This window comes from Patiria miniata, unplaced genomic scaffold (genome assembly GCF_015706575.1).
Source record: "Patiria miniata isolate m_02_andy unplaced genomic scaffold, ASM1570657v1 HiC_scaffold_7, whole genome shotgun sequence".
Lineage (NCBI taxonomy): Eukaryota > Metazoa > Echinodermata > Asteroidea > Valvatida > Asterinidae > Patiria > Patiria miniata.
In genome coordinates this window covers 27,246,053-27,253,899 of record NW_024037074.1, presented here as the reverse complement: position 1 = coordinate 27,253,899, position 7,847 = coordinate 27,246,053, and the positions used below count along the sequence as shown (strand labels likewise).

At 41.0% G+C, this 7,847-nt stretch overlaps 1 pseudogene; it reads right to left on the bottom strand.

Annotated features, from left to right (window-relative positions):
- Positions 1–1,337: 1,337 nt before the first annotated feature.
- LOC119745067 lies at positions 1,338–5,476 on the bottom strand (annotated as a pseudogene).
- Positions 5,477–7,847: the final 2,371 nt, after the last annotated feature.

Genomic DNA, 7,847 nt, shown 5'->3' with positions numbered 1-7,847 from the left:
TTAGTTTCGACATTTGGATTTCAAACCGTCTTAGGCCTCGGAAGATCGAAATCAAAATTGTTTTTATTTAAATTGTTGATTTAAATATGTAAAAGGGGCAGTAACAATATTTTAAAGATGTAACATTCCGACATGTTTTCTGAAATATTAATATATTATATATAAAAATATATATATATATTCTGTATTATTTCGAAAGTTTTGCATAAATGTGTCCACAAAGAAGATGATTTCACTCAAAGTTGTTACAAATAATAGCAATACAATAAGGCCATGCACATGGTCAGATCAAGAAGCGTTAGTTACAATACAATAAGGCCATGCACATGGTAAGATCAAGAAGTGTTAGTTACTTGACGGTTTTGCGAGTGTCTCAATCAACACGCCATTGATTGACCACTGGTCATACCACTATCCTTTATCATTGCATTTTCTTTCCCAACGCCAACGTTTACATTGCAAACTATTTACATCAAGTGTTAACCTCTGAGTGAGTGACTTTTTACTGACTATTACACTAGGGAATATTTTTTTTCTTGGGAAAAAAAAAAGATGCTGTATGGGCGCCAGTTGGGGGGGGGGGGGGATTGGGTCTTACACAAACATACATATAAGGTTATCGGTGCAATTTACATTGCGCTATAATTAAACCAAAAAAATGATTACACTGTCTTATTTTCAGATTGTGATAACTTTAATTACGTGCTGATTTTTTCACATCTATGTTCTATTTATATTAAGCATGAAAAGATGTTGCATGTCATCATCCTTCAAATGTCGTTGGTGGTTCCGCTGGCTACTGCCTCCTCGTAGGACGGCGGGGCGTCCTCGACACGAGAGGCTGGACCTTTTCAGCGTGACACAAAAGTTATGAAGAAAAAAATAGATTAAACGAAAAGATTGACAGAACCCATTTATTATTCGCAATACACAGGCAACTGTAAGTTTCTACTGGTTATTAATGTAAAGGGGAACATTGCCTTTGTTTGTCTCAACCAAAACATTGCTCCGATATTAAGAAGGTAGCATCAATTAACTCGTCGAAGTTATAGCTCAGTTGTTACTTCTCATTTTGAGAAAGCACAATGCAGGAGGTATGCCTAATTATCATTCCAGGGCTGCTTTGTCACTGAGGATATTTGGACCTTGAGAACGAGGTTGGGAGAATGAGGCTTAGTAAGGGGATAGTCAATCGGCTGCCAATCATTTCTCGTACTTACCATGTGTAGAGGGGCTGGAGGGCGTGCTTGGCACTCGAGGGTTTGATGCGGCCATCTTGGCTGTGTCCATCGGGGTTGCCACTGATGGCTGGACGCATGCCGTAGCCCCCGCAGTGGTCAGTAGTACGGAAACACCGGACCAGCGACAGAACGGATAGGCACTGTGCCCACAGTCAGCCGGAATGATGTCTCGATGCAGCCCGATGTATTGCACTTTAGGTTTTGAAGCATTGTGAAGGAAGATAGTGAGCGAGAAAAAAAGGTTAACGAGTGGACATAAACAAGTTGGTTATAAGGTTGTTTGAATGATTAATCATACAGGTCACCGTGATTATAACTGTTTTTCTGTTATTTATACTCCCGTGGCATTAATTACTATCCACACACTAAAGGGTATTACAGGGAGCAAACAACATTAAATAAGCTCGGAAGTCATGAAAAGAATGACCGCAGCTTCAGGTTGCACAATACATAATTACGGTCAATTTGCTTGCTAATTAAATTCCTTTTTTTATTACATGAATCATTGCAGTCGGGAGGTTCGGTTATTATTGGGTCCAACGGACCATCGTTATTTGTGCCCTCTATCTTCGCCATGAAGAGAAAAACACTCGAATCTTCTTTGGCACATGCGCAGTAGGAACTGCCAACCGGCTTATTCTGCATGTATGTTGCACTGACCTCGAACAAAACAGGAGCATTTTTAGACAAGATATATTGTTGCCTCCTGCGACGAGAACGAAAATCTAACATAATGTATTATAAGGAATCCTACATTTTTGCCTTGGGTGTGCATTAGGTTGCATTCCCCTCACCATACAAAAGTGTTATTATCATTGTCCTCTCTCTGTCTTTTTTTCAGACTTCTGAGCTCTTATATCTATGCAAATGGAACCTTTGCTTCATGTTTACTCTTAATTAGACAAATTCTAGCCCACCTTGACGTAATATTGGACGTCTATCATCTCGCAGCCGGGTAGGCCGGACGAAGGACAGCCGGTGGGTAACCGCAGAGGATACATTCTGAATTTGGTCACCTTCCCCCTTGGACATGAAATGCTGCGGTCGGTCTGGGATAATGTCTTCTTGTGTTCCGCTCTGCCTTCAACCGAAATCCCTGCGACAGTGTAAGTAGTCTCCTGGATAATATGCATGTTAAAACGGGAAGGGGAAATGAAACTTAGAAGCCTCTGTTGAACGCAAAATCACCAGGCAGGCAACTAATTCATTGGACATTGCTCTTAAAAGTTGTTAAATTCGTTTTAACGCAGTTAAAAACTTGAATATGCCAGATCAGAAAAGATTCACGAAATTTAGCATTTTCCAGCAAAACCATTTGATAGTGTTTAAAAAAAATGCTTTCTGTTTCGGTTGGGTAAAAATGTCAATACATATTTGTATGTACATGTACACGTTACTTCCGGCTTGATGACGTTATCAGCTAAAATGAGCGAACGGGATACAGATTCAGTTCAGACAGGATTCATATTCATCTTGAAGTGAAAATAATTTCTTGAAATAGAAAGATTACAACGAATATTTAATGCTTGTATCCATTACACCTAACTTCTGATTTGGTGATGTCACAGTATGACGAAGCCCAAGGTCAACATTGCAGCTGATAGCACTATAAGGTTATACGGACATCGGCATTGGACAGGGATCAACCGATGGATTTGAATCGGAAAAAAATAATATCTGAAAATTTTCAGATTGTACCTACAATTTTCGGTCCGATGACGTCATGATCAGCCAAGTCATTTTCGGTTGTCAAAATAATATCCGTGGGCATTTTAGTAAATTGGCAAATGGGTTTTCAATTTAAAGAAAATAAACTGTCTTTGGCGGACGACATGAAGGCGCCCCATTAGGAATCCAGAATCACATTGTCAGTTTGGGAGAGGGTGAAGTTTCCTAACGGCTGGCCGTTGCAAAATCTGAAAATAAACACTTGAGTTGAGCCTCATTTATGAAAGGGGCGCCCTTCCCTCTTTCTCTCGTTTATTTTTTTTTACACAAACCCGTTGTAGGACGGGGATGAAGAGCAGTCGTTTCAAACCTCCATTACCCCTGCATGGAGTCCAGTCACTTAGCGAATCATGGTAAATTGGCTGAACCGATCAACCTGCATCATCAATGAAGTGTAACACATACCATTACAAGTGCGACTTTAATGATCCGGTGTTCTTCCCCACTGACGTTGTCCACGCAGCCTGTGACGGTGATCTTTTCTCTGGGAACAAACCCTCGCTTGGCGAGGCCAAAATGGACAGTCCCCGTCGTGGCACCAAGTCCGAGCAATTTACGAACTTCGGTGCTGCGGGTAATTGGAACCTAAGAAGAGGTCAACATGGAAAAGGTTAACGAGCCATCATCGAGAGCAAGTTTCGAGCAAGAACCATCAGTCGACCAGGCGCGGTTCTGGGGGGGGGGGTCTAGCCGCATACCCCATAAAATGAAATTGCAAATGGCAGTAGCAAACATCACGAGCGAACTGCTTCCCCCCTAAAAAGGTGAGAAAGTGAATTTTTGCACCATTAGGGATAATAACTTGTGCATGATTGTAGGATTGTATTAGCGTTCCCTATTGAAAGTAAGGTACGATCCCCCCCCCCCCCCCAATACACCTATTGATTCTCGGAGGTCTAAGTGTCCGGGGAAAAACGCTCTACATTTCAGCACGCCTTGCTGCAAACATTTCAGGATCCACCACTGCTACCCCCCCCCCTCCCAAAAACATTATACATAAATGAATATATAGGCTCTAGATATCGCGCCTGCAGTCGACCACTCTCTACTCTTGACGCAAGCACAGTGAAAGCAATGTGTAAGCGTCTCTATATAAACGATGGGCACATTCTATGATGACAATATTTGGACAGTCCCCTGCCGTAGGCTTATAGGATTTCCGTTGCATTTATGAAATGCACATCTCACCGATACTAGCAAAGGCTATCAGGGTTGGGACGAACCTTCAAATTAAGCTCGAGCAGGTTGTTCAGGTTCACCGTCGGCCCTTGCACGCCGAACATCCTCTCCGTGTGACGCGCCAGGCCGGAAATCCCCCGTTCACACCATAAAGTCGCCTTCGCACTGTAGAGGACGTTTCCGTTGCACCCAGGAAGATAGACGGGAGAACTTTGTCGGTAGGAAGGCGGTATTTGAACGGGAAAGAGTGAATCCCTGGCGGTAGGCTCAAATCCGCTTTAGCTTTCGTATCTTTTCCTGTAGATCAGATACGGAAATTTGGTTGGTGACAGAATCACATAGGCGCCAGGATTTTCTTCTAGAAAAGGAAAAGCACATTTTTCCTTCCAAATCCCTATATTTTCCAGCATTTTCCCGATTGATAAATTTGTTTCGAGGGTGGGCAGAGACATTTCTCCACCCCCTTAAATCAACTACAATATTATTTCGCGCCTCTTTTTTGTTCCCCCTTTTTTGTCTCCTTTTTGTCTCTTTGTTTTTTTTGTTTTTGTTGCTTGTCCAGGCCGGGGAGGGGGAAAGCCTTCCCCCCGCAACACCCATGCAGAGTCATACTGACAGGGTCAGTACTGATTTACTCTATGGTCCTTTTCAATTTTGAGACCAAAACAATACACAAAATGTAGCCGAAAATGTCAACATACCTGCTCCAAACACTATAAGAGTGGAGTCGAAGTAAACTTCGTTCTGTACGTGATGTACAAACATGTGAGTACTGAACGCATTTCTTGCCTCGCAGGTAATCACCATCCAGACACCTAAATGCAAAAGTCAATTGAAGACTGAAACATCACCCATGAAGTAAAACCAAATTGCAAAATATCAGACCTACATCTAGTGTTGTAGTCATACCTTTCCCACATAGTCTCCACATCCATTACCTGGATAAATTGCAACGGAAGGTAACTTCAGTTTACTTAAATGTTTTAATGCGCATCTGAACCCAAAACTGCGCATTTCAGACAAAACTGGTCCCTTTATTTTGTGTTTTCTTTTTATAATATGTTGTCATCACAAAGCAAACTTAACGTACCCCGATTCAGGGCTTACCTTTAATGCCATGTAATCCCTCTGTGTCCACCTCCAGTTTCACCTCTCCTGACACAAAATCTCTTTGGGAAAACAGTCCTTTCTTGTCAAAAACAATCACAGGAAGTGGTAGTCTTCCCATATTGTCGACAGTGATTTGTGTTTGTATTTTGCGCTATAAACCGCAATATTGACGATTGAACTGTTAAGGTTTGTTAGTATTATTTGGATTTTGCAATCAATGTAGATCAGTTTCGTGTAGAGGCCGCAAAAAAATACTTGTATAATCTAATTGACAACCAACGTTGGTGAATTCCACTTTGTGTGTGCTGCCGTTGTACGACGAGAGCCCCTTATACTAGTAGCCGTAGCATTCACGTGATTCAATGACGTATGGAAACATAATCAGTTGAAGGTCTGGCGACTAACTGTTTATTTGCTAACAGTACTTCACGTATCACGTGAACTTGACTGTGCGTCAAAATGGGCATGCAGTTTGAACTTTTGCCCAATAATGGGCGACAGATCTGAAATTCGATTCTAACTCACATTGATGACGTACGAATCGTACTGATGAAGACAAGCGAAGCGTATCACACTCAACTGGAAAACTGCACGAGTCTGGAAAACAAAACAGTCACATATTGCGGAAGGCATGACGCATTCTAAAATATTCCCTCAGCAGCAGGAAAATTTTAAATTTCAAACGTATGGCTGTACTTAAAAAAAAAACAAAGTAAGACAATCGATAACATCAAGCAGATAATTATTGTCAGAGCAGACTTAATTGGACAAGATATTTTCCATCCTTTACAATTACCTTCCGTCCAGTAGTTCACACATCACTATTATCATTACTATGATGACACATGTTTTGCGTGTTAAGTTCCATTCAACTCACCATTATTAAGATTAACCCAAATACAATGGCTGATGAGTTCACGATTGGGAAGAGATTGCATTCGGTTTTTGCGGATCCATGGGGCAACGGGGTCATGCCCCTCGGCCCCACCCTCTACATTTAAAATCGTCCTAAGTCAATCTAGACTACTCACATATATATATATGTCGTGCATGTACTGTCGCAACCAATGCAGTCTTAGCAACTCAGAGCTGCATATTACTGAAAGGCCTTATTGGGGACGTACTTCTCATTGTAATAATACTCATAGCGGGCTTCATTTATGGAAGCGTGGAAAGGCCACGAAAAAAATTGCAAAACTTCAAATAAATGAAAAGTCACATGTAAATTGCGGAAGACATGACTAATACTCAAATATTCCCAAAGAAGTAGATTTAAAACTTCAAATGTTAAGCTGTACTTAAAAATAAAATAAGAATATCGATCATATCAAGAAGATATTATTGTCAGAGCAGACTAAACCACATTTTTATTTTCCACCCTTTATAACTGAGAAACTTGACGACAAAAAAAAAACACTCAAAATCCTTTGTTTTACTTTTGGATGATTACCTTCCGTCCAGTAATTCACATCACTTTGGCTATGATGATGACGCATGTTTTCCGTATTAAGTTCCATTCAACTCATCATTATTTAGATTTACCCAAAAGCAATGAGTAACGAGTTCACGATTGGGAAGAGATTGCATTTGGTTTTCGCAGATTTAGGGGAAACGGGGATCATGCCCACCGCCGGCCCCTCCCAACCCTTTTACTTTATAACCATTCGGAGAGTAAGGCTTGAATCTAGACTACTCAAATATCCGTGTCATATTCTGTCAAAACAAATGCAATCGTAGCAACTCAGAGCTGCATATTACTGAAAGGCCTTATTTCAGAAATGTATCATTGTTGTCGATACATGTATGTTAGGGCGCTTATATAAGTTTTCCCTCACATTTTAAAACGTTTATCAAATTAATGAACGGTTTACTGCAATTTCGTCTTGAAAATCTAAAGTCTTGCATACCCCATGTTCAATTTCGTCTTTGGTCGCTCATTTTGCACTTTGTTCAAACAATTTCATACTATCCATACGTTTTTGTGAAGACACTTCAATTTCGTCGTCTTGAAAATCCATGATCTTGCATACCCCGTGTTCAAGTTCGTCTTTGATCGCTCATTTTGCACTTTGTTCAAACAATGTTATAACGTATCCATACGTTTTCGTGAAAGACAATTCAATTTCGTCGTCCGCAACTGTCGAACGTGCGATATATGAATCAATTTCGTCATTTGGCAATCAATGTTATCAATTGGAGAATTCCTTTACAATTTGACGACGTAGAATGGACAAAATGTTGGAATTAATTGATCATTGATCCATTGGAATGACCAACGACTAAATTAATTGAAGCATTTACGCGTTCCAGTCTTCTCGAGACGAAATGAGGTTAACCGTTTATGAATTTGAATGAAAAAAGTTTTAAAATGTGCGGCGAACCTATTATATATAATACAGCGCGGGCTTCCTGGGCGTATATACAGAAGCGAGAAGGGCCACGAAACAATTGCGAGTTCCTATTTCGCCGCGGCGAGTTACTCCCCTGCCACGGCCACTTAGTATCGCGCCCTGGTGACCCCCATCTTGCCTCGGCGACTTACTACCAGTCAAACCAACTCAGCTAAATCGGTTGCCGAGTTCGCATTAT